Source organism: Gymnogyps californianus, chromosome 3, assembly GCF_018139145.2.
Source record: "Gymnogyps californianus isolate 813 chromosome 3, ASM1813914v2, whole genome shotgun sequence".
Lineage (NCBI taxonomy): Eukaryota > Metazoa > Chordata > Aves > Accipitriformes > Cathartidae > Gymnogyps > Gymnogyps californianus.
In genome coordinates, this window is record NC_059473.1 from 96,159,264 (window position 1) to 96,184,307 (window position 25,044).

The 25,044-nt window shown below is 37.4% G+C and overlaps 1 protein-coding gene across 1 annotated transcript in view; it reads right to left on the reverse strand.

Moving 5' to 3' along the window:
* ADGRB3 (adhesion G protein-coupled receptor B3) overlaps positions 1 to 25,044 on the reverse strand; it is a 473,802-nt gene that overhangs the window by 444,197 nt on the left and 4,561 nt on the right. The window lies entirely within an intron of this gene.

Genomic DNA, 25,044 nt, shown 5'->3' on the forward strand with positions numbered 1-25,044 from the left:
GTATGCTGGTTAAGTACCCTAAGCTGAAAGAAGGAGAAAGCCAGCAGTTGGCTGAGGGATACCAGTAGAACAACTGCAGCACTTGGTAGAAAATTACATACTGTCCTCTAAGACAGAGTTTCTTTCTGCTGATACAGAAATAAGGATGGGGGAAAATGTAGCATGTGAATTTACATGTGAACTTCTCATGCTTACCATATGGGAAAAAAAGAAAAAAAAAACCCAAACATGTATTAACAAAATTGTCTTCAACATCTACACTAAGAAAAAAAAAAGTCAATCAACTTCATTCTGGGAAAAAAAACCTCTTTGATATTCAAAACTATTTGGCATTTGGTTGCAGGCAATGGCTCAATATCCAAATGGAGATCAGTAACAAGTGGTGTCCCCCAGGGGTCCGTATAGGAACCAGGTTCAATATCTTTATTAATGACATAGGCTGTGGGATTTAGTGCACTCTCAGCAAGTTTGCAGATGACACCAAGCTCAGTGGTGCAGTTGATTCACTTAAGGGAAGGGATGCTATTCAGGGGAATCTTGACAGGCTAGAGAAGTGGGCCCATGTGAACCTCATGAAGTTCAACAAGGCCAAGTGCAAGGTCCTGCACCTGGGTCGAGGCAATCCCCAATGTCAATACAGACTGGGGGATGAATGGACTGAGAGCTGCCCTGCAGAAAAGGACTTGGTGATATTGGTGGATGAAAAATTAGATGTGAGCTGGCAATGGGCACTTGCAGCCCAGAAAACTAATTGTACCCTGGGCTACATAAAATGATGCATGGCCAGCCAGTTGAGGGAGGTGATTCTCCTCCTCTACTCTGCTCTCGTGAGACCCTACCTGGAGTACCGTGTTCAGCTCTGAGGCCCCCAACATAAGAAGGACATGGACCTGTTGGAGCGAGTCCAGAGGAGGGCCACGGGCCACGAAGATGATCAGAGGGCTGGAGAACCTCTCCTATGAGGACAGGCTGAGACAGTTGGGGTTGTTCAGCCTGGAGAAGAGAAGGCTACAGGGAGAACCTATTGTGGCCTTTCAATACTTAAAAGGGCTTATAAGAAAGACTGAGAACGAGTTTTTACCAGGGCTTGTAGTGACAGGACAAGGGGCAATGGTTTCAAACTGAAAGAGAGTAGATTTAGATTAGACATAAAGAAGAAATTTTTAATGACAAGGTTGGTGAGACACTGGAACAAGTTTCCCAGAGAAGCTGTGGGTGCCCCATCATTGGAAGTGTTCAAGGTCAGGTTGGACAGGGCTTTGATCAAACTGATCTAGTGAAAGATGTCCCTGTCCACAGCAGGGGGGAATGGACTAGATGATCTTTAAAGGTTCCTTCCAACCAAAACCATTCTATGATTCTGTGATTCTATGATTCTATACATTAGCTGGAGAAACAAAAAGGTCCAGATAAAACTATCATATGGTAAAATAGATGCAAAACTTAATGGAAAAAGTACTCAGAGGATTAGAGGATCATTTTCAGAATAGAAAGATTTATTAAGCAGAATTCTGCAGGGTCCTGTCTGGGTTCTGGTTCTATTCATATTTTTAATAACACTGGATAACAATACTCTAAAGATTACATGCAATAATTCTAAGCTGGTAGAAAACAATGAGAATCCACAATTTTCAGGGCAAGTACAGTGTTCTTCATTTAAGCAACAGCTACACAGATATTGGAGGAACAACTTACTAGGTAGCAATTCTTCAGGAGGAAGTCTGGAGGTCAGGTTGGAATCCTAACTAAACCAGACTCAGCAATACCCAGTAGTTCTCAGAAAGCTAAATGTTATACCTGTCATCTGTGTCATCTGTGAGACATGAGGAGTAACCTGTTTGAACTAACAGCTGGTTTAAGTTCTGCATCTTGCTTTGAGAATTGTTCTTGCAGAAGGTGGCTCACTTGGAGACAATCCAGAAGAGAAAAACAGGAATTATAAAGCTATAGCAAGTGATCTACATGGAAATGCTGAAGAAATTAGAGATAATTAGCTTAGGAAAAGGAAGAGTTATGGATGGAAGGATTTATTAAACAGGTTCTTGTAAGGTTCCATCCAGGATGATCAGAGTCTTCAATTACATAAAAGCTACCTACCAAGAAGAAGGAAATATTTTTTTCTTCATATCCACAATGATTAATAAAAGAACTGGCTAACAGGAAACATTTCTTAGAAATAAAAGATAAAACAACACAAAACTTTTATTCTCGGACAATCAACTGATTGGTTCAAACAACTTTATGAGAAATTTCACTCAATATAATGAAATTTTAATCCGAATTCAGAGCATTGTGTAGACAAGAAACCAACCTAAAACTAAAACTGGTTTGTTTTTTTTTCCAAATTGTACAGGAGGACAAGACAGACCTAAACATTCCCAGATTTTCCATAAAAGACAGATAATATAGAATTTGTTACATTTGGTTTTAGTACTCCTGGGCAAGATGGGAGACCATGTTCACATCCCTAAATTGCTAATATTTTTCACCATAAGTAAGTCGCCCAATTATTGGACTACAGGGTTATTGTCTTTCCCCTATAAGTAATCTCTGTTTATAAAAGAAAATAGTTTTAAGAGCAAAAATGGAAAGGAACTTACCAGAAATCTAGTGCCTTTTGGAGAGGGCAGATTAAAGCTGTCCTTGAACATGGGCCTCCCACAGCCCAGTTGCATTTCCCGACTATTTACTACATCTCATTCTTTCTCTGTCCAGTTCCAAAGAGAAATCCAACCCTTATGACAGAAACTTATACAGTCCCCAAAACTTCCTGTTTAAATGAATTACCGTTTTTCAAGGAAATATTTTACTGAAAAATAACTAACCATTCAGTGAGCAGCTCCTGGAGATAAATGCCTTTATTGTTATAAAATAAGGGATAGGCACGTAACAAAAAAACACCCCGCCCTCCCCCCCCCCCCAAAAAAACCCACCAAAAACAAAAAAACAAATTGTGCAACATCAAATCTGGTCCAAAAATAGCTTCACTTTTTTTTTTTCTAAGAATCTCTAAATTAGAAATCTACTGAACACAGACAAGTGTCACTATGTATAGAATGACTAGGGGAGTTCCATAGGTGCAAGAGTGGAGATATCAATGCTGCTTTTAAAAGGACCAAATTTTTGTGGTAATTTTTTGATACAGATACAAAGCTCAATATACTGACACGCTAAGTTTAAAGGATTGCGATTTTGAAGAAAGTAAGGCATAGTGCAATTTAATTCTACCAGATTCAAGGTTAAGCTGAAGATTTTCTTCTACTACTGCTTATTTAGAAGTCAGAGTCAGATAGATGGAATGACAGCTATGAAAATTCATATGTCTCAGGATTTTCAAAGACAAGTTGCACAAACACAGAAATGAAGATTTAGATTGTGAAATGAAAATACACTTGTCTTCTACACAGATACTGCAATTCACACATTCTTGGTTTTGGGTTTTAAAGGATTTGGTTGAACTGACTTGATTTTATTTTTTGAACAGTTTTTAAATTCTTTAAGGAACAGAAGAAATGACATGTTAGTTGTGTAAGTAATCACTAATGGGCAAACGGCTCAAATCAAAGATTAAAAGATAATAAAAATCATAATACAACATTTACAAAAGAATAAATTTAATAAAATCCTGATTGGGTCATAAGTTTGCTTTGAGAAGGATGGGTTAAACTTATCTATTTACTTGCTCATTCAAGTGCATTCCCTGAGTTGTGCTAATAAATATTATCTGTAAGAAGTTAAATTATTTTATCGGTACTTTAGTGTATCAAATCCCACTATCATTGTCTTCACTGGGAAGAAAAGGAGGAATAAGCACTTTACAATAGGATTGGGATTTATTAAAAAAATTATTATATAATACTTCTGGAGGTTGCAAAACCTTTCAGAATAAAAAATGTGATTCATAAATTGCCAAGAATTTTACCATAAATTGTTTATGAATCAATCAAATGATAGCATAAGATGCTTGTCTAGCAATAGATTTGATAAAAACTCTATCCAGAAATAAAATATGCCAGCAGACTTAATATTATGTAAGCTTACAGCTTGTGCATTATTCCGATGATTAATTTTGTTTACTTACTGTGTTTTTAATATATGTTCTTCAATAAAAAGGTTAAGAAATCCATCTATACTCTGTTATATAAAACCTAATGTCAGATTTCTGCTCTGTTTCAAAGCCTGCTTCTCTTGGACTGAGTATCATGAACGGTAGCGTAGCTTGGAATTGGACCTTTTATAGAAGGTTTACATTCTAGAGGATGAAATTGCTATTAAAAATTAGTAAATCTACTGATGTTTTTAGATGAAATGGAGTTTTATATATATATAGGATAATATTTGACATAAAGTCTTGAGCATGTTAAGGTACAAAAGTCTGTTATTCTATTGGTTTTGTGGATCTGATGGAATCTAAAGTGAAAGGCAGAATTTTACTGCAAAAAAATCATTGAAGAAATGTAATTCACACTTTTACCTCAAGAGCCCAAGGTAGGATATATCTGAGAATACAGCAACAATGCAGAAGTGTAATTCTAGTTATGAACAATCACCAAGATATACAGGAAAAGAAACCTGTTATTGAATGATGTGTAAGTCTGGAAAAAACACATTTATTGCTTTTTCTCAAAGATAATGTTGGATTTTTGTTTATTTCTTTCCATATACCTATGTTCTGTATTAACATTAATGGATTTTTTTTTCATTCTTTCCTTGTTCTCTTGAGCAATAGAAGAATAAACAAAGAACAAACAATGCTAGGTAACTTGTCTTGTGCCAACCAAGAATATATACAAAAAGCTGTTTCAATGTTTCTCTGTTGGTCTAATTAGCTATGTATGTAAATGAGGTACTCAATATAAAGTATAATTCTCTTTGGAAAGAGTTTTGCAATGACATCTGCTAAAAAGATGAGATCTGGCATTTATCTGTAGCAAAGACTTCAGAAAGATCTATTTTCTCTTAAATTAAGACATTTCTATATGGTTCTTCTGTACAGAACACAGCATGTTGCAAAAAAAAAAAAAAAAAGGTTTTTAAAAGAAATTTCCTTGACATTTTGCAAACTCTAACACATTCCTCCAGGCACAAAGTTTATTTTTATGTCTCCTCAGCAAACTACTGTGCAAAAGATTCCAGCTTTTTTTGAAAGAAATCCAGTATTGTTTGTTTATTTTTTGTGTATGGGAAGAGCTGAAAAATATGCAGGTCCTTTGAATGACGTACTGTAAAAATAACAAAAAAGTTATAATTTTCTGTAGAAAGCATCTCTCTGTGTGCTTATAATATCAAAGCAGATTATTTCCAGGACTCTTTTTTCCATCTTTTATACCCCTTTCATTTCAGAGGCCATTGTGTCACTATAAATGGCACTTCACATTCCCTTGGGGGAAAAAATACATATACTTTTTAAAGGCACATTTTTGTGAACAAATATGTGATCTTAATCTATTGTAATGTATTTTCTAATAAAGATTTCTTCTTTCTTCAAATACAGCCTCACCATGCATCTGTTCATAGGAGCGTAGGAAATACCATACTGGATCTAACAAGGATATATCTAATTAGTATCCTTTTACTAGAAGTGTCTTGACTAGGATTTAAAATATGTTAAGTGTGGCTCCAAACTAATAAAGCATGCATTACAGTTTTTTAACTTTCTATATGCTAAGAAAGCGAGCCTTCTAGAGTTCAATACAACTCAGCTGACGTATGTCAGAATCTAAAGTTTTCTTTAGCATTGAGTTTTGGAACACATAAGAATATACCTCCTAAACACACTTTTAAATCTAAGACAAGCCTTATGACGGTAGAAGAAATCCAAGGCAGACAGGCTTTTTCCAAACATCTAAAAAGTAATTATTTTGTGCCGTAAGAAAAGAATTAAACTCCTCTCTTGTATAACTGGGGATGTTCTCTTTTATTCCTATAGCCGTCTAATCCTTTTTACCATGATCTCGGTCTCAGTGAATTAATTCTTTGCTTTGGTGTGACATGCTTGGTGTATTTAGCCCTAAGACAATCTAGGGGTGACACAGGAAATCATTGCAGGCTTTCCCCGGAGTATATTCTTCTCTAGTCTTGAAGGAATCAATCCTGCAATGAGAAATTGAGAAGACAAACAAGAAAAAGTGCTGGAGGCTGACTGAAAGACTGCCTTTACCTTAACAGCAGAGAAGAAACTCCTGCAAAACAAAACTGGATTTCTGTATATCCTGTGACCCCTTACGAACACCTCCAGGGTAAAGTAAGCCTGCTTTTCAAATGAGAACAGTCATCCCTGGAAAGGCTAGGTTTGTTTTGCAGGTCCAAAATGTTTTCTGGAGATATTTAGGCTAGAATTCACCTTACAAAAGAGAGTCAGGAAAAATGCTATGCACCAGTTAGGTTCCATTTCAGTCTTGCTGTAAGCACTGAAATATGTAATTCTTGAGCTGTTTTTCTATTCTGAAATAAATGACAGTTTAATACTCAGAAAACTCAATGAACAGAAAAGCTCACCCTGGGGTAATGGTGATGGTTGGTCCAATTTGCTATCCCATGAGCTATTACACCTTCTGACCCACACTTAGGTTTGTGTCATTCATGCCCACTGGTCCTTCTATCATTCATGGATCATCCTTATCTGTCATTAAAAATACCAAATTGATTTAGGAGTTAAATTAGCCTACTTTGCCTACCATGTCTTAATTATTTCATGTTCAGGAGGACAAAAGTTTCCTTTCTTTTATTCACATATTTATTTATGAGAATATAGAAATCCTTTACTATCAGATCGTAGGGTTTTGAATGGGAAAAGCACAGTGAGTACATATATATGCGTATATATAATATACATAATACATATTATAGTCTATAATATATATAGTGTATTCATTGTAATGTATTTGCTGAGTAAAGAAGAAGATGTAACAATAATGCTTCTGTACAATGGATTCGGAAAAAAAGAGAAGTGCTGCATGAAACTTCACCATGTATTACATAATTCTATGGTTCTATGATTCTAATTTAATATCCTTCTCTTTTGCTCATGTTTACCACAGTCTCTTCAAGCCTGTATGTGCAGGCAATAAACTTCAGAGAGTATGGTCTTCGTCTTCTAACCCTCCCTTCCCAAGTGCTTCAGCCCCCCACTAGCATACTAGCAAGAATTCATTTTATTTGTAATTAATTTATTTGTATCTAGTGATGGTGCTCATGCCCGCAGCTTTGAAAATTATACTGCATCTAAACAGAACTTGCAGTTAGTTCTGGTATTCAGCCTAGATTTTCTACTTTTTTCATTCAATTAATTACTTTTAATTCTGTGTCTTGGAGTTTTCATAAATAAGTCTGCTCCTGGACTTGAAATGGTATTTTAATACCCTTCAAATACTTGGGGATATACTACTAACTGTGCCTAGGTATCTTTTAGCTACATATTTTTTATTGCTTTTAATCTTCTGTTCTAAACCATTCACTTCAGTGTCTTCACTGTGGCTGGTCTTCTCTGAAGTCTGTGATGTACCATGATCTTTTTGGTATAAAAATTAGACTTGTAACCGTATATCCAGTTCACGAAGAACAATAAATTTAGGTCAGAAGCCGCATTTTCAGACTTTGCTTACGTAAGGACCTTTTGTTTTGAGTTCCAAATCACTATCACACATCTCTTCCTCTCTGCAATCACCTCCAAGTATCATTTGCCATTACTGCTTTCAGGATTTCCCCTTCCCATTTTATTTCAATGTATTCCCAAGACAGAGCATTAGTTTACAGTATTTTGAATTCTATTATCATATGTCCCGCCTGCATTTCTAATTGATGTAGTCTTTTTTATTTTCTCTCTGTCCCCACTAGTATTTGCATTTTCTCCTAATTTATTGTTGAACTGCAAGTTTCATCAAGTAGATTATTTCCTTTGTTAAATCACTACTGAAGATGTAAGTCCAAATAGGAATTCATGCAGATGTTGGTACCTCACTGCTATTAATTTATAGTGTTTTGTACAGCCCACAGTCCACTTTTACAAACTGTGTGAAAAACTAAATGAATCTGAATTAAGTTTTGAAGGGACACAAGTCTGAATAAAATCCATACATATGCACATACACTCTCATTTAATACTTTCCTTTCATTCACCCATTTTACAACTAAAAAAAAAAGCTGAGTAACATTTATAGTATTAGAATAAATTTAATAATACAGAAAGTCATGATAATTATTAACATTTTTTTATCTCCAGAGTGATATCCTTTCAGCTTCTTTTCATAGCTTTACCAGTCTAGAAATTAGATTCTTAGAACACAAAAGTTAACTAATTTCTTGTTACATTTAAAAAATGATTATACAATCCTGTGTTATTTACTTAGTTTAACAGTCTAAAATGCATATTCCCTGTGCCATTGGATTCCTGCATACTCAAATTTCCCACAGATGACCTTATTTCTCATTTGTCATGTTCTTCTTACTTTTTAATTGTTCTAGAATCACCCTTAATTTCTTATTCCTAAAAAGAAGCTTTTTTACTCAGCTATTTTAAATAAGATTAATATCATCCCCTTCAGTCTTTACAGTATTTGTTTTTTCCCTATGATGTTGTAAGAAAATCCTTATTATCTTAACCCCTTTGGCTAGCATTAATCTATTTCTGTTTTTATACTGCCTTATCTTTCCCCTACAACCTTTAACTTCGAATATTCTTGTCTGGCTGCCTCTTCTCATTCCATTTTCCAGAACACTATTCAATAGTGATTCCTTATCTTGTCTTTCAGTGCCAGAAGCTACCAACAGCATGGTACAGCTGTGACATATCACAAGCAAAAGGGAAGGCATGCATATATGCTCTCACTTTGTGTAGGTGAGTGACGTAAAATACTGTAAGAAACTATTAATTTTTTTTTAATACAACCTCTTGGTAACACTGAACCTGACTTGCTAAATACCAAAGTGTTTCAAAAATCTATAGATTAATGCTGACATAGCCATAATTATTTTTTGAAAACTTCCTACAGAATTATTTATTAGCTATACTTCAGATTAACTATTTTGGCCATTCTGTGCACTGTCAGTGTGTTTTAGATCGTTTTACTCCTAATTAGAATACTATGACCTGAAACACGTTAAAGAATAACTAAAAAACAATGGACCATTACAGTGACTGACAGGAATAACAAAACTCATTGACAACATACACACTAGCTCCGATTATGGTTCTAGCTATTTGCTGAATACTGACATATGTACAAACTATTAAGGATCAAGAAACTCTTACTATGAACCAAAGAGAAGACTGAAATAAAATATGCAACTCAATTAGTTTTACCCTGAGCAACAGATTGGACTATATGACCTTCAGAGGTCCCTTCAAACCTAAATTTATCTATCAGTCTATTTCACATAATTTCAAAAGTATTTTGGAATCTATTCACAAAAATCGGTCTGAAAGTAAAATGTTAGTCTTAAGGCACCACCCTTAAAATCTCTTGAATTTATTATTATATCTGGTTACATGAACACAATGAACTACTCTCAAATATGAAAGAACCCGAAAACCTTAATATGCATTTATACATTAAAAAAAATCTCTACTTCAATCATAAGTTAAGTTGGAAAGCTTGAGCTCTGGTCTTCTAGGACTGCTCAACATCTGAATCCTGCACACCACATCACACCAGGGGAATGCTAAAATATAAGCAAACCATGAGTATGGCCTCCTAACCTAAGTGATCTTCCAGTGACTGCCATCAGTTCTAGAAGCTAACTTGCAACAAAAGTCATCCAGCTAACTGTTCTCACCCAGCTGATGTTGTAAACGATTCAAGCTTCCAACCTCACTTATTGATGTTTTCCAAAGGTTTCCCAGTTCTAACTTTACAACTATTTTCTATCCATTCAGAGAAGAATCTAAAAAAAAAAAGTAAAGCTTGTATGTTTACAAACTTTTTTTATAAATGGAGAAATATATAAGGACTGCTACAAAGAACACCAGCACTTTGTGGGTTGAGATGGCATTGATTTGTTCCAGATTACCATGGATTTGTACATGAATGGAACACAAAATTGTTAGTACTATAAAACTGAGTGCTGTGTGGTTGTGCTTATCATGTGACTAATGAGTGGTGTACACAAAAATGAAACTTCTTGGAAAATAGAAATGTGCACTCAAAGGCTGTAGGGGACACCTGTGTGGACAAAGACATTTATGTATGATATCTGGCCAGAGTTCAAAATTCGTGCTACTAAATGTTCACCTGGGAGAACTAGGACAAATTCAGCTGTGGCAAATGTGCCGGAGACTGAAAAAGGGATGGGGTAATTTATAGCATTTTCTTGAATACAAAACAAAAAAAAAAGTAAAATAAGGCTGTGATTGGTCGTTAAAGCTATTCAGTGATACAAATGAAGATTAACTGAATAAAGACAGCTTAGAGACCAAGAGTGCTCCTAGCACCATTGCCACTCAAAAGCACATAGATCTAACATTGCCCTGAAAAGGTCATCAGTCCATCTGTTTCTTTGGCAGAGGTGACAACCAGCCTACGTGGATTACGCTCTCCTAACAGTACTTAACATTCCATAATCCACAAACCAAACAGAGACAATAGCATAAAAATCCAGGGGACAATCTAAAGCATTTCTATGCTATTGCAGACACAAAGGCTAGAAGGAACACAAGTCATTATTCTGTGGTAAAAAGCACTGATTTCAACAGTTTCTGATAAGCTAGATCCTCCAAATGAAAGTGTAAATGATTTATGATATCATTAGACTCAATTGTCTCTATGTATACAATTATTTCCATTTCTCTGAGCTTATAGTGTGGTTTATTACAAATAATTTAAACAAGAAAATGTACAACACACATTGGACTATTTATTTTAATCATTTCATTTGTTACACACTTGTATTCATAAATGAAAGTATTTCAACATTGTTTATAATTCATGTGATTTCAAAGACTTCTTATGTAGTTTAGATTAAGGTATTGTCACATTTGAGTAGACTTCAGTGCATTTACACATGGCAGATCTATTAAAAATGTAGTAATCATTTGTGACAGTGAAACCACTGCAATAAGAAAAATAAAATCTTGATTAAAAAACACCTGTACCTTTGTCTTTCTTACACTAATGAGTAACTAGCTTGTAACTGTGCTTTTATATAAACAGAAAAAAGAATGTTTGCTATAAATAAAATCTAGAAATTCAACTGAGAATTTCATTTTTAAGAGTGCATGTGGCTCTTTCTAGTAGTTCTTGTGCTTAATCTGGCAAGAACCCAAAACCAGAGACCATGAAAGACTCGCCAGCTCACCTTCTCCCCTTCAATCCTACTGACATCAGTGGAAATTAAATACTAACGTAAGCAAAGCTTGAAGAGCAACATCATGAAAATCTTCAAGGTTACTGCAAATGGATTAATTCAATATTTTTACACAGTCCAGATACCTGATTTGTTGTCTAAAAGGGGACTGAGCAGAACTGGAAGCTTCATTTCAAGCAAGTGGTGCAGATGGCCTGGAATTAGCTCCTGAAGTGCCGATGTGGGGACATCCCTGTTCCCAATGGGCCTAAATAAAGGCTTCCAGGACTGCACACTGTACTTTGTTCCCTAAGTAAAGGCTTCCAGGACCGCACACTGTACTTTGTTCCCTCTTCGAGCCTGGTCAGGGACCTAGGTGACCACGTAAGTCTGCTGTGCGCCAGAAAAAGGCATCTAACCTGCTGATGACCAAACCTCTACGCGTTCTTGGGCAATGTTATATATCTGAGAGAGTACTGAACTGAACCCAAAGACTTTCTGCTCACTTTTATTCAAGAATACCAGCTATGGAAGAAGATGGAATACGCCTCTCACATATAAATATGCTACTTAAAGTAAGTATCTCTTAAGGAGGAGGAGATACAAGTTCATGGTCATCCACAGCCTGAGGAAACTTAAGCCCATATTTTCTCTTTCCTGGGATACTGCCCTCACTAGTAGGCAAAGGGCTCACTTTAAGTGTCAGTACGTTCTGATATTCCTACGAAACTACAGCCCTGCAAGAAATAAGAAAGTGAGATTTATGGGGTCAGCAGAAGCAACTCAGAGGAAACCCCACTCTGTACTGGTTGTTAAAGTGCTTCCTGACTGAGGGAAGACTAGGCTCTGGGCAACATACACATTTAATTCACGTCCTACCTTAACCCACTGCAATTCGGTTGCCTGCCTACACTCTACCGTCACAGCAGTAATGGGACTTGTTGAAATGAATGGGGCATGGGCTGGAAGGCATATCCTGCCGTTTATGACTGACACCTTTTTTGTGCATAAAACCAATGGAGAGAACCAGTGGAAGCTGATGGCACAGAGCAATGGGAGAAAAGAAACAGATTTGAAGAGGATTCGTAAAACAGAGGAATCATGTGCAAAGTAGAGTGTAAAATTGGGAATACCAGATTCTTCACAAACCTTCAGCTTCAACTGATTGTGTGACTGGAGTGATGAGGAAACAAAACCAGGGAATTAAATACAGGGATTCTATTTCTTTGTCCAAGCCTGTGCATTTCTTGGGCTAGCTGAAATAAAGACTGGTTTTTGTATTGTTTTGGTTTGGGTTTTTTTTATTTGTAATTCCTACAAAGCTTCTGTGTTTGTTTACTTCACCTATTTTATGCCCCAGAAGGGATAAACTGTAAGCTTAGAGTACTAGTAAGACTGGAGTTCTGTGAAAGTGCAAGCTTCTGGGAAATCTGAGGGTTTAGCTGAAAGAGTAATGTAAAGAGCTAACAACCTAGAGACAAGACAAAGCGCAGGGAGACCAAGGAAAAAAAAAAGCAAAAAACATGCTTAGAGCCAGTATAATTTCAAGGGAAGCTTAAGTATGTACAGACCTTGTGTTATGAGCTGCAAACCAAGAAGCCTGCTCAGCATTTAGCTGTGAGCTCCATCAGGGCAATGTGACAATTTCTAACAGAGCGCTACAAGTTACAAATACCAAATATGCTGAAATGGACTTTGTGGCCTGAGGGTCTGTCTTATGAGAGGAACAGTGTGTGATCGTTCTTCAAGTTAGCATGCACATAATGTATTCTCTGATCAACACAGCACTTTGTGTCTTCGCCAGCACATCACTACTACCATGAGCAATGTGTATCTGCCAAAGGAACAAAGGAGAATACCGGGGGTATTTTTGCCTGCATGCCAAAAGGATCCCTGTCCTGAAATGGCAGGATTCCTGACTATATCACAGTACCAGACACCATCTTGGTGTCATATCGCAATAGTGTCTTTCAATAGAAGAGATTTAGCATCTCCAGTATTTTTTCCCTCAAGAAATCTCCAGTGTACCCTATGCCTGGTCTCCATTGTTTAATTTACTTATGCATTTTGAATTAATCCATATAATAGGCACAAATACTTTCTAAATTTTCATCTTTTCAGCTGATTTGGAATCTCATTTTCTCCCTGTGTAAAGGTCCACATAGACTTCTCTTCAGAATACCACAGTGATTCTCCTTAATTTGCCAAAAAAGATCACCTTTAATTAAGACTATTCACCCTTAAAATGTACAAAGACTGTATGTAGTCACAAAACATAAGCTCAAAACGTGTAACGATAACTGAGCTGTGAGGAAAGATTGAATGGACAAGACTTTTAAATCCTTGGTTGGTATCAGACATGTAACAAAGAACCATATTAATAGGGCTACACAATTCACAACATTCTGTGCTGCTAGCAAAATAACTTGTATCTTTTAATTGAGATCTCTCTTAGCCAGAAAAATAGCAACCGGATCATTGAAAAGATCCACACTGATTTTAATGCAAAATGATTCTCTGAGATCTTCCATACCCATCTGTTTGAAGTGAAACATTGTGGTCCAAGTATACACGTGATAGAAAACAGATCTTAGAAATGTAAAAACTCCTTTGACACTATGCCACAGCATTATTGTAAGATATTCAGTTAGGATTTTAAAAAATGGCAGTTACCAATGTCTGAAATCTAGTAATTGCTGGACAGTGTTTCAGTAGATCACCAAAACATCCTATGTGCTTGCTTTTGCAGTTCACACCTCATTCCGTCTAAGTAAATTATAAATTCTGTTGTTAAGATGACCTTTTGGTCATGTTTTTTGATAACCTTTACTATCTATACTCACATCCTTTGGGGCCACATATTCTTCCACAGCTCATAATACAATAAATATTATCTTCCAATACTTCATAATTTAATGCCTTGTCCTTCTTTGGAAGAAACTCCCTGACAGTGGCTGTCATCTTAAATGACTGTCAACTTCGTGTTCAAACACATATCATACATTTAAAATGTTTGGTGAAAGGAAAAATCTAGAGATAAATACAAAGCCAAATTTACACAAAAACAAGAATTAAGAAGCATCTATTCCTACAGTAGTTGTGTCAGTCATAGCCAAACATCAGCCAATTGCTCCTAAAGCAATTCCTGTTTTTATCCAGATGTGTCTAGTGTGATACTATTTGTCAAATATAAATCAATAAGCTGATACTACTTTTTCTTTCATCTAACAAAAAAAAGATACAGGCTTTAGAATGCCGAAATCTTGTAACAAATTCCATGACAGCTCCTGGACACATTCAGCAGAAAGGAAAAAAAAAAAAAGTACAATGCTGATAACCAGTGCCATTCTTGCTGATTAATTCTAAATGGTTTTTAGTGTAGCCCTGTATCCCAATAAATACAGCACCACCGTTGCCATTAAAAGCCTCGGGACATGTCAAGTATTGTCTGAACTTCTCTTGTTCTTCCTGGAGCTTTGTTTAGCTTGTTTAATGACCAACCAGCTATTGCCTGATTTGTTTAACTTTTGCTTATCTTTTTAGAACCATATTCTTTTTATAGATGGTAGCAACAAACAGTTATTCTGTACAGAATGATGTACTTATTACCCCAGCATAACGATGCAATGCAGAAGAGCACAGTCATGGCAATGAGAGAATGGTTTGAGAGCAGAGGTGTCCAAGCAGGAGGCACTGGATGCAGTGCAGGGGAGCCCAGGGCCGGAAGGGTTAGTGGGGGCACAGGATGGCACTGGGGGTCCCAGAGCTAATGGAGAATACACTGACGATCAGTTAAAGCAGTGCAGACCTGGGAACTGGACAAAACTAGGTTCTAGGATAACAAGAACAAAGACTATTTATCCAACTTACTTAAGACAGTCCATATATAGTAAATTGGTTATTAATTTATTAATAATATTTGTTAGTATTGATTTATTTAGTAGTAATTTATTATTCATTATGGTTACAATTAATTTGTTTAATAATATTCAGAGAAATTATTGTTAATAATAAAATAATAGTTTCCTGTTCTAATGTTGATTAGATATATTCAAGGTACCCACATTTTCAATTGAGGGTACTTACTGGCAAACCTGCTTTTAATTAAATCCCATTTACATGAATAATTCTGTTGATTCAATAAGATTAATTATGTACAAGTGAGCACAAAAGCAGGAATTTAGTCACGTCTGAAAAATATTTAGATGCTATATCCTGGCACACTTGGGTTCCCCTTCATGTCTTATTTATGATAGAAATTCTTTTATTATAAAGTTACTGTACGCGTTATGTTATCAAACTAAAATCTATTTTTTGCAACACTTCAGATATCACATGGACAAAAATCCATTATCCAAAACCTTAAAAGCATGGAAGAGGAGGTAAATGTAAGAGTCCTTCATTCCCTTCACATATTTCATCTGCAAAACAGCCAGTAAAATCACACTTTCACTTCAAGCACCAGAAAATACCTGAAGACAATATGGATTTTATTTTCATCAGAACTGTGGGGAAAAAAAAAAACCTTTCACGTTTAGCAGTGATGGCATAATCTATATATTTTAAGTACCTGTATGATACTGATTACTGAGCAAACTATAAACTTTGACGTATTTATCCTCATAATATCACCAGAAGGCAAGGCAGTACTATTACAACAATACCACGGGGAAAGGAAGTGATGCACAGAAGCTGTATTTACAAAAGAAATCAAATAAATTTACATGCCTCATCATCACTTCCAAGTCCTACTTCCAAAATGGGGACCGCCAAAATGTTCATCCCAGGGCAGCCCACACTTGCTGCTGTCTAAGAGCTATAAGCAACATGCACAAGGTGCACACATGGGTCTGGGCATTGCCTTAGCTGTGAGAAGTAGCAAACTCCTGAGAGTCATTTGCACCTATTTGCCAGTAGGGCCGAATCCAAAAGGTGGTCTTGGATCACACCTGCTTGACCAAGCTTTGCACAAACCACAGCCAGAGATGGCATCCTCCTTTTAAAATGGCATCCTCCTTTTATAATCTTCTGTGTATATACTGCCAACCCAGACCTGAACGCCCTGTGAACAACTGCAGCACCTGGAGCAATCTGGACTCAGCGGCTCTGCTTCTCAGAAGGTTCTGTTGGGTCAAGGAATAGGAAGAGAACGAATATGTAATAATTTGAATATTCATTTACGAGCTAGGAAAACATCGGTTCCAGGCCTGGCTCCAATTATTTTTAAGTATATTACATTCTCCCAGGACAATAACTATCAAACTTTTCTTCTGATCATAATTCTGCTTCAAGAAGTGAAACTCATATCTATTGCATTTATGAACCCAAAAAACAGCATAATCAGCTGAAGCCCTATGGCCCTATACATAACTCCCACAACTTTATCAGGTGTTGGGATTGGCTAATATCCCAGCCTTGGCACTTTCCTCCCTTCCAAGGAGAGTGAACCTTCATGATACTCTCTATATTATTAATGACTTTCCTAGACATTTGGTGTAGATGGGACCAGCTGGACTAGGCTCTGTAGTCACATTACACCTGCAGTGCTGAACATTTTTCCTCCTCTCCTTTGTCAGTATGAAACACATCTATCAACCTTCAAACCTACCAGTACAGAGCATCTGTATGTGTGCCAATCACTGCAGATATCAGCCAATGCCACAGAACAAACAAAACACTTCCAAGGATGAAAACATAACTCGTTATAGTTCAAGTGCCCAGCTTTGCAGACAACTGAAATCTTCTATGTATACAGTACAAAAGGGACTGCAGAGAATATATTCACAGGATAGAGAAGCAAACACTGTATAAGAAAAAGTGAACCATTTAGGATTCAAAGAAATATTCCACATGAAATCTTCAGACTTAAGATTTTCCAAAAGCCTTTCGGGAAAAAGTGTTCTTGCATGAAGCATGTACAATATTATTCCTCATAACCAACAAATAGCATGAATGCAATTCCCTGATTTTCTAGTCTGTAATTTAAGCCCTTTCTAGCTGCACCACAGGAATGAGCTCCAAGGGCTTCGCAGACTCATCCCCGAGCACTCTCCGCACACTTTCACAGCAATCTGCACCACTCTTTAATGGTCAGTAGGAAGCCCTGGATAAACATGTATCTTCGACTCTATTTTGAAGGATCTGCCAGTAATACTGTAACTAAACCTGGTATAGCTGCCTAGAAACACAATATAATGTAACTGGCTGCTAACAAATGCAAAAGAGTGGGCAAGGGTAACATGTATTGACCACTTTTTGATAGACTTTTTTTTTTTGCCTAAGCAAATATAAACCTGGCTGAACCAGCACCACTGTTCCTCTCCAGCTCTTTCTTGTGCCACTTTTTGGGACTGATGGAGGCTTAGCTGGGCCATTATAGCATACTCACCCAACATCAAGATCTTCCAACCAAAAAACCCCAAGGTGAACAGTTTTCTGCTTGGTTGGTGTACTGACATAGCTCAGCAAAGGGAAAGGAGTGAAGCCAGAGCCATCTCAGCAGCAATGAGGTCTCAGATTCTCACAAGCAACTTGTGATAACATACCTCAGTTGATGACATTGGTTAACAAATTCCCACTTAACATAAGGTATTTCCAGTGCTAGTTAGAAGTGGTGAGGTTGGAAGTCCTGCTAATCATTTTCCACAGCTAAGAGTTGGAGAATTGCTCTTTTGATCCTTCTTCCTCCCATCATCCTTCAGCAAAGCTGTTCAATACCACACAACTATCAGCTATGGCTGAAAGTTATAAACCATACTATAAACAAACACTCTCTCTGCATAGCTGATGAATGAGCCAGCAGTACATGAAGAAGAACAATAGGAACCAAAGTCAGCTCCCATAGTGTTTTACATCTCCTGAAGAATAAAAGAGAGCAAATTGGTGAAAATTGCCCCAAAGGGGATAACACATTGTTTTCCCCATTGTCACCAATTTTCTATCAAGCTACCAAAAAATGAATGGTATTCAAAGTTTATGTTTTTGCTGTGGTTTTGCCATTTCAAGGAGATACAAATAAAATTTGAACTGAATAACTGAAAATAGCTTGCTTCCAAATTTCAGTCGCACACATTTTCAGCACCATCAAAGAAATACTAATTTGAGTATGTCATATGCCTTGTTTCCCCTTCAGATAATGAAGAACAAAAATGAGAAACTGAAGTAAAGCACATAAAGAGATAGGCTCATCAGCTAAAAGAGAAAGAAATGCAGCAAGCAGTTACAAAATTGTTTTTTTTAAAGTGCAAAGTAAAACTACAGAGAAAAAAAATCTTAATTAATACAAATTATGAAATAATTTGCTTTTGGTAGAAGGAACACATGCTATCACTGTTTCACATCTCTTTTGTGGGCTCTAATCTAATCTTAATTTAGACCAAATTATATTGATAGCATGGGGAATTTGCCTTGAGTAAGGACAATAATTTGGCCTTTGCAGAGTAAAGTAACAACACTGGTCTCATACACTGTTATTATAGATTGTTTTTATTAATTCTGATGGTGGCTAGTCCATCAGAAAAATGTGTCAGCAATTTGACAAAAACTTTATTTATAACTTCTCTAAGAGATTAACAAAACTGAACAGGACTGAAAAATTTGACTGTCTTCCTCTTGAGACTTAACTAGCATCCGAAAGGGCTCAAACTCTGAAATATTCATAAATCAGTGATGCATAATTTGTACTTTATATCATGTACAACTTTCTCTATCCTAAAGAGCATTTTATATTTCTTGTTAACAGTGAATGCAAATAATGCTCGATGGAATTCTGCAGTGACCTTTGTTTTATTACAATTACTGCATATTTATAAATGAGCAGCTAAACTTCAATTTGAGAACTACAACAACTTTGAGTTGAAATCCTTTGATAAAACACAACTGAATAAACTTCATAAAATTAATTCCCTAAGAAGAGAAAAAGAAAGTCTCCTCTGAAAATTCCTCTGTGTATACCAACACACAAAGCAGATTTTTCCATGCTTTTGCAAATAGAAAACTAAACAAAACAGCAATATGGATAAATTTGAACAGAAGAGGATAAAAAGAGCACAGGAGAACATATTAAATGTAATAGATCATATAATCACTGTATTACATAAATGTATAAAATATAAATACATAGGTACAAAACACTGCATAATCATAAGAAATGCAGTACCTGCAGTGTGTGATAATATAATTCCATGTAATGTCACTGAAACCTAGTAACTGAAATCCCAGTATGTAAACAGAATCACCATTGACTTCTGTTAATGGCTGTTCTACATGTGAACACTTGACATTCGTCAAAAGCACAAGCAAATCAGAGGACAAGGTCTAAAATACAGTAAACATATTGTATACTCTGCCCCCCCGGACAAAGTGTAATAGAAGTATTTGAAGGCAAAAGGCACAGCTTACTGGTATGAGAAAGGCAAACAAAGAAGGCATGACTGGTCTGAAATATTTGATGGTACAGGACTCAGAACTATCGAGTACTTGTTCACTGGAGCCAGCAGCAAGAGACTCAGAATTCTGTTCCTAATTTGGCTATGCTTTGACTTCAGTCTGAATACGTCATTTCTTTATATACCTTCCCATTCTTTATCACTGGTTCCTGTTTATGTCCTGTGCTCTTTAGAGTGGAGGGCTCTAGTAGCATTTGTCCCCAGCTGACAGCAGGTCTCCACAATGTCTGATGTGCAATAATAGAGGTTTAATTCAAGCAAAAATGGCAGTCTGGGGAACCACAATCCTGGTTTTGGTTACAACACAGCTTCCAACATACTATTTCATTGAAGCCATGAATGTTTTAAGCAAGCAATGAGCTCATGAAAAACTGGTATTCAGCTGCTATACAGTACATTTGTGATCTCACTGAAAGCATGGCAAACACTTGACTACAGTAGGCTGACCTTTCCCACAAAATAAGTAATATGCCATCTTGTTAGTGTGAGAGGTGCTGAACAAAATACTGATAGAATCTGTGATACCAAAGAAATTACAACTCAGACATACATATATAACCAAGTATATTTACTAATAAAGCATTTCAATAACTGGAAGCGAAGCCATTTACACAGGCTTTTCCTACCATAAAGAAAATTTTCTGGATATTTTCCTTTTTGAAGGTATCAGAAAATTCACTTACGGATTGATCTAAATCCCACCAAATTCAGTACACATATGTGAACTCCTGATTACTTTTGCACACAAACTTCTAAACTTTACATCAAGATGAGAAGTTTCACAGTTTACTGAAGTAAATCAGGTGGAAATGATCAATACAGCACAAACTGAAGTACCATCATCAGTGATAATAGCATAAAATCCTTGAAAACAAAGGTAGGGCTTATTGATTAAAAGAGATTCTGATCATTAATGCTTTTTCTACAGTGCATTGCTTCAAAAAAAAAAATCTAAAATCAAACTTGCATGGCTCTGATAAAGAATCCTATTATGAGTGGTCCAGAGTGACCCAAATATGTACTAAGAATGCAAATGTTTAGGGTGATCGTTTTCTTTTAGCAAAGTAAGTCAAAAAGGGCATTATATGAAGTACACTGGAATCCACAGGGGATTTTGAAACATCTCCTTCAACTGGGAACCAGACCCATAAAGAAGAAACACAATGTCTCTAACTGATTTTATGAAAGTTTCTATGATGATTTTGGCCACGAACATTTTAGGAGGAACAATATTAATGTAAAAAATTATTTAAAGTGAAATTATTTTTCTTTACATTCTAGATTTTCACTGAGATCGAACTGTTCATAACAGTGTGATAACAAACTGCTCATAACTGCTCATAACCTGCATGGTAACAGGTTATTTTAGTATATCAGTTTTACGTTTTTAAACAATATTTTATAAGTCATAATGAAAAATACCTCTCACACAAAATTAAAAAGCCTTTTCTTCCATTAGTGCTCATCTTGCTTTGTCCCCTTGAACTCATGGATAAAAGATCCACTGCAAGCAGCAGGATATAAAAATTATTAAGAGTCTTCCAAGTATGTTACGGTACTCATTCAATATTCTTGACAACAGTTTTATTTATTTTGGATTTTCTAAACTTTTCTTTAGTCTCAAATAGCTGTTGCACACTAAATATTAAATATCGCTTTAGAAGTGTGTGGTTGTTAGACTCCATTTTGTAATTTTTGATCTTCCTAGACAAATCCTGCACTGATTTAACAGTTTAAATCCTCTGATGGAGCCATGCTATGACATGTTATTACTGCCTATGACTTTCTGCCTAGGGATGTCCAGCCTACTCAGCCAGCTAGTGACCTCTGGGTATGTGATGAGTATTATAAATTCATCTTAAATGTGTGCAGCAGGAGGTGGGCTTTCATGGAACGACATATAAATAAATGCATACATGCCATGAAAGCTTCACAAAACTATATCTGCATCCTACATCTTACTATTATTCAACAATGTGTCATAAATTACAGTTTTAAAGAGACATGTATCATAGTAAATCCTCTGTTAAGATATCCCTGTTGTTTTCAGATCTGAAATCAGGAAAAATAAATAATTCAGTTGCTGAATACTGGGATGCTGTTACACAGTGAGCTGTTAGAATTTGTGACAAAGCAGACCAATGCTACATTTCTAGAATATTAAAAAATCCCTACGAAAATTATTTTAGACTGGTTGAAGAAGATATACAAGATTAAGCCTGGAAATACAAATGCCAAAATTTAATTAATGTGAATATCCCTTCTCTTCTTTTCTTCTGTTGGATGAAAGTAAGAGGACAAAAGAATTATTTTCATTGTTTTATGAGGGCCCCTGTCAGATATGGCAGTAAAACACAGGGGAAAACTTTCTCTTAGTTTCTGTCTAAGTAACTATTATAAAAACCCACAATAATATTACAGCTTTGTAATGGTCACAATACGAAAAGACATTTTTGCATTCTTATTGTCATCATTCATAAAATTGTATGGATTGACTACATGCAAAGGCTTTACAGGTCCACTAAAGTTGGAACTGAGCCCTGTCAGCATTGACTGAAACTTCACGAGATACTTCAGTCACAGCACTGAAGATCAAGAGGACAAATTTCCCTGAGCCCTTAAATTCAGGACCCTGCCAGAGTGTTCATTGAAATCTATTTGCTAGTGCTTTGATCCAGGCTAAGCACCTCAGATGTAAGGCTACGGAAAAGGATCAAGATACAATGAAACTGGGTCTTAGTGAAAATGTGGCGATTTTCAATACTGCTTTAATCAGTGACACCAAAGATGATCTGCCTATGGAGGAAATGCTGATTAAACCACATATGTCCAAACCATTTTATTAAAAAAATAATAGTTACAGCTTCCTTTTTTGACCTAGTTCCTTTTATTGTTCAACACTTCAGCACTTTTAGAAACACAGTCATCCATTGTATACTTGTCACATCTTTTGTAAAATGCAACACTTTTTTAAAAAGGAAAAATACTGACTTTCATCCATTTTCCTGAGCCATTTATTGTATTCAAAATTGTAAAAATCTTCAGAGGTTCAAAAAAGAAACAGTAGGCTTTAATCTAAATGCTCTCTATTTACATTATGGTTCTAAAATGTGACTGGAAATAGTTTTGGGAAAAGATTTTGCACTTCATACAGTCAAGCTTGATGAAAGCAAATCTGAAGGATGGGAGGGTATGCATAATACTGTAGAAAGCTGTCAGGTCTTTGCAATTCCTTTCCGAAAGTCATTACTAGGCAATGTCAGTACCAAACCTCGAAGTAATACATGAATTCATAAAACACAATCTTACCAAGTCCGGAGCACTCTCTCAATGTTAGGCAAACTCCTTTTCCCTGAAAACTCAACTTACACTAACAAAACTGTACTTTCAGTTGCCACTATGAACTCCTAACAACAAGAAACCATTCTCTTAGTTACTGGTCAACCTTATTTTTGCTACCTGTGCCGATATAACTTGAACCAGATTGCCTGTGAAAACAAAATTTGCATTTCTTGCCTAAATGTTTGCTGACATAAGTGATGAATTGCATTATGTTTGTGGCAGGAATATTCTACGTTTTGATCCCTCAATAAAGCCTCCAACTGAACCACAAACCAGCTTTATACATACAAATACACTGATCGATGTGCTTGATAAATGCGACTATATCTACAGAAAACAAAGACTCAACACACCTCTCTTGCAGATTTTTAGCCTTCTGAGGAAAGGGGGAAAATGTGTTAAACGCTGAGCGGAACACAAAGAGCGTGCTACTACTGAGAAGTACCGTCAAGCTTAATTTGCTAACTGATTGTAACTTTCAGTAACAACTTGATGAACAATGTCAAAGTGCATTAAAGTAATTAAATAAAACATTGAAATAATTGTATTACTGTTAAAATTCTCAGCAACACCAAAAAACCACTAAGTACAGTGAAAAACAAGTGAAGGAAACCTTCCACCTACCAAACAAAATTTCCACCCCCTCTAACAATGCCGTTTCTCAAGCTCATACCCAGGAAAACCCGCAAGTAGGGGCAAGAATTAAAATATGTCTGAAGTTGGAAGAAAAATATGTTGGAAACATGTTTCAAAATTTAAGGAAAACAAAAAAAGTGTTTGCCTCAAGCTTCCTCTGTCCTCTCCACTAAGCACATTTCAGAAATAGGTGCTTTAACTGGGAGACACACATCCGCCTGGAATTCAGCGTATTTTTGCGAGCGGTATGAAGGGCCCCCGGCGGCCTGTGCACCCCTCTGTGCTTGCACTCCTTCTCCCCCAGCCCCACCAACGAGGTGGTACCTTAGGATGGAAATCAGGGCCGGGGGGGGGGGGGGGGGCTGCGCCTTTCTCCCACCGTGGGAGTGACTCCCGCAGCGCTGGGGCCGCGGGGAGAAGCGCCGCCCGCCCCCTCCGTGGGGCCCCGCTCGGCTTGCGCGGGGCTGCGAACGCGGGGCAGCCGCCGCAGCGCGGCTGCGTCTCCTACGCGCCTTCGGGTCTGCGGCGTTTGTATTTTCTAATGGGCTCCGCGGCTCCACCGTGCCCCCGATGACACACACGACGGAGGTGGAGGGGGTGCGAACATCGCCCACCACCTAACTTTTGCGGCCCCCTTACGGGCGGTGTGAGCCCCTACGCACCCGCGCAGCTCCCGGAGCGGCGGGCTGAGGTGGCCGCCTCCGCGCAGCCCCCGGGGCTCCCGCCCGGCCCCGGCTCTGCCTGCTGCGCCCCGAGCTCCGCGGCCGGGGCTGCCTCCGCCTCCCAGGGCACTAATTAGCTCTAAACGATGTTAAGTACCATCCCTGCTGCTGCTGCACAGGCTTCTCCGGGAGTTTTTTACAGGAGACGAGCTTCCCCGTCATTTGAGATCGCTCTGTTTCCTGGGCTCCGAGCTGTTGGGTGCTGGGAGAGGCGTTGACCTGCAGGACACCAAAAGTGTCCCTCATCCCTCCCCTCCCCCCCCCCCCCGGCCCTGCCGCGGCCGCTGGCACCGCGGCAGCTGGAGCAAGTTCAGCTTTTCTTCTCCCACAGCACTGGGGCTTGGCTGCCCTTAAAGAAAATCCTCTCCTAACAACGTGTCAATGTTACATTCCTCCACAAAGCAACTTCTATTAGGGGGGCTGGGAGCTTGGCACTGCCTCGCCACAGACTGGGAGCTTTGTGGCTATGCAGAAAACAAGGAGAGAGGGAACATTTCCTGCATTAAAATGCAATACCCTGGGCTCGATGATTTATCCCTTGCTGCATGGGCACATCTCCCCCTCCCCCCATTCCCATACGGCTGCTCTGAAGGACCCCTTCGCCCATAGGTTGCAGC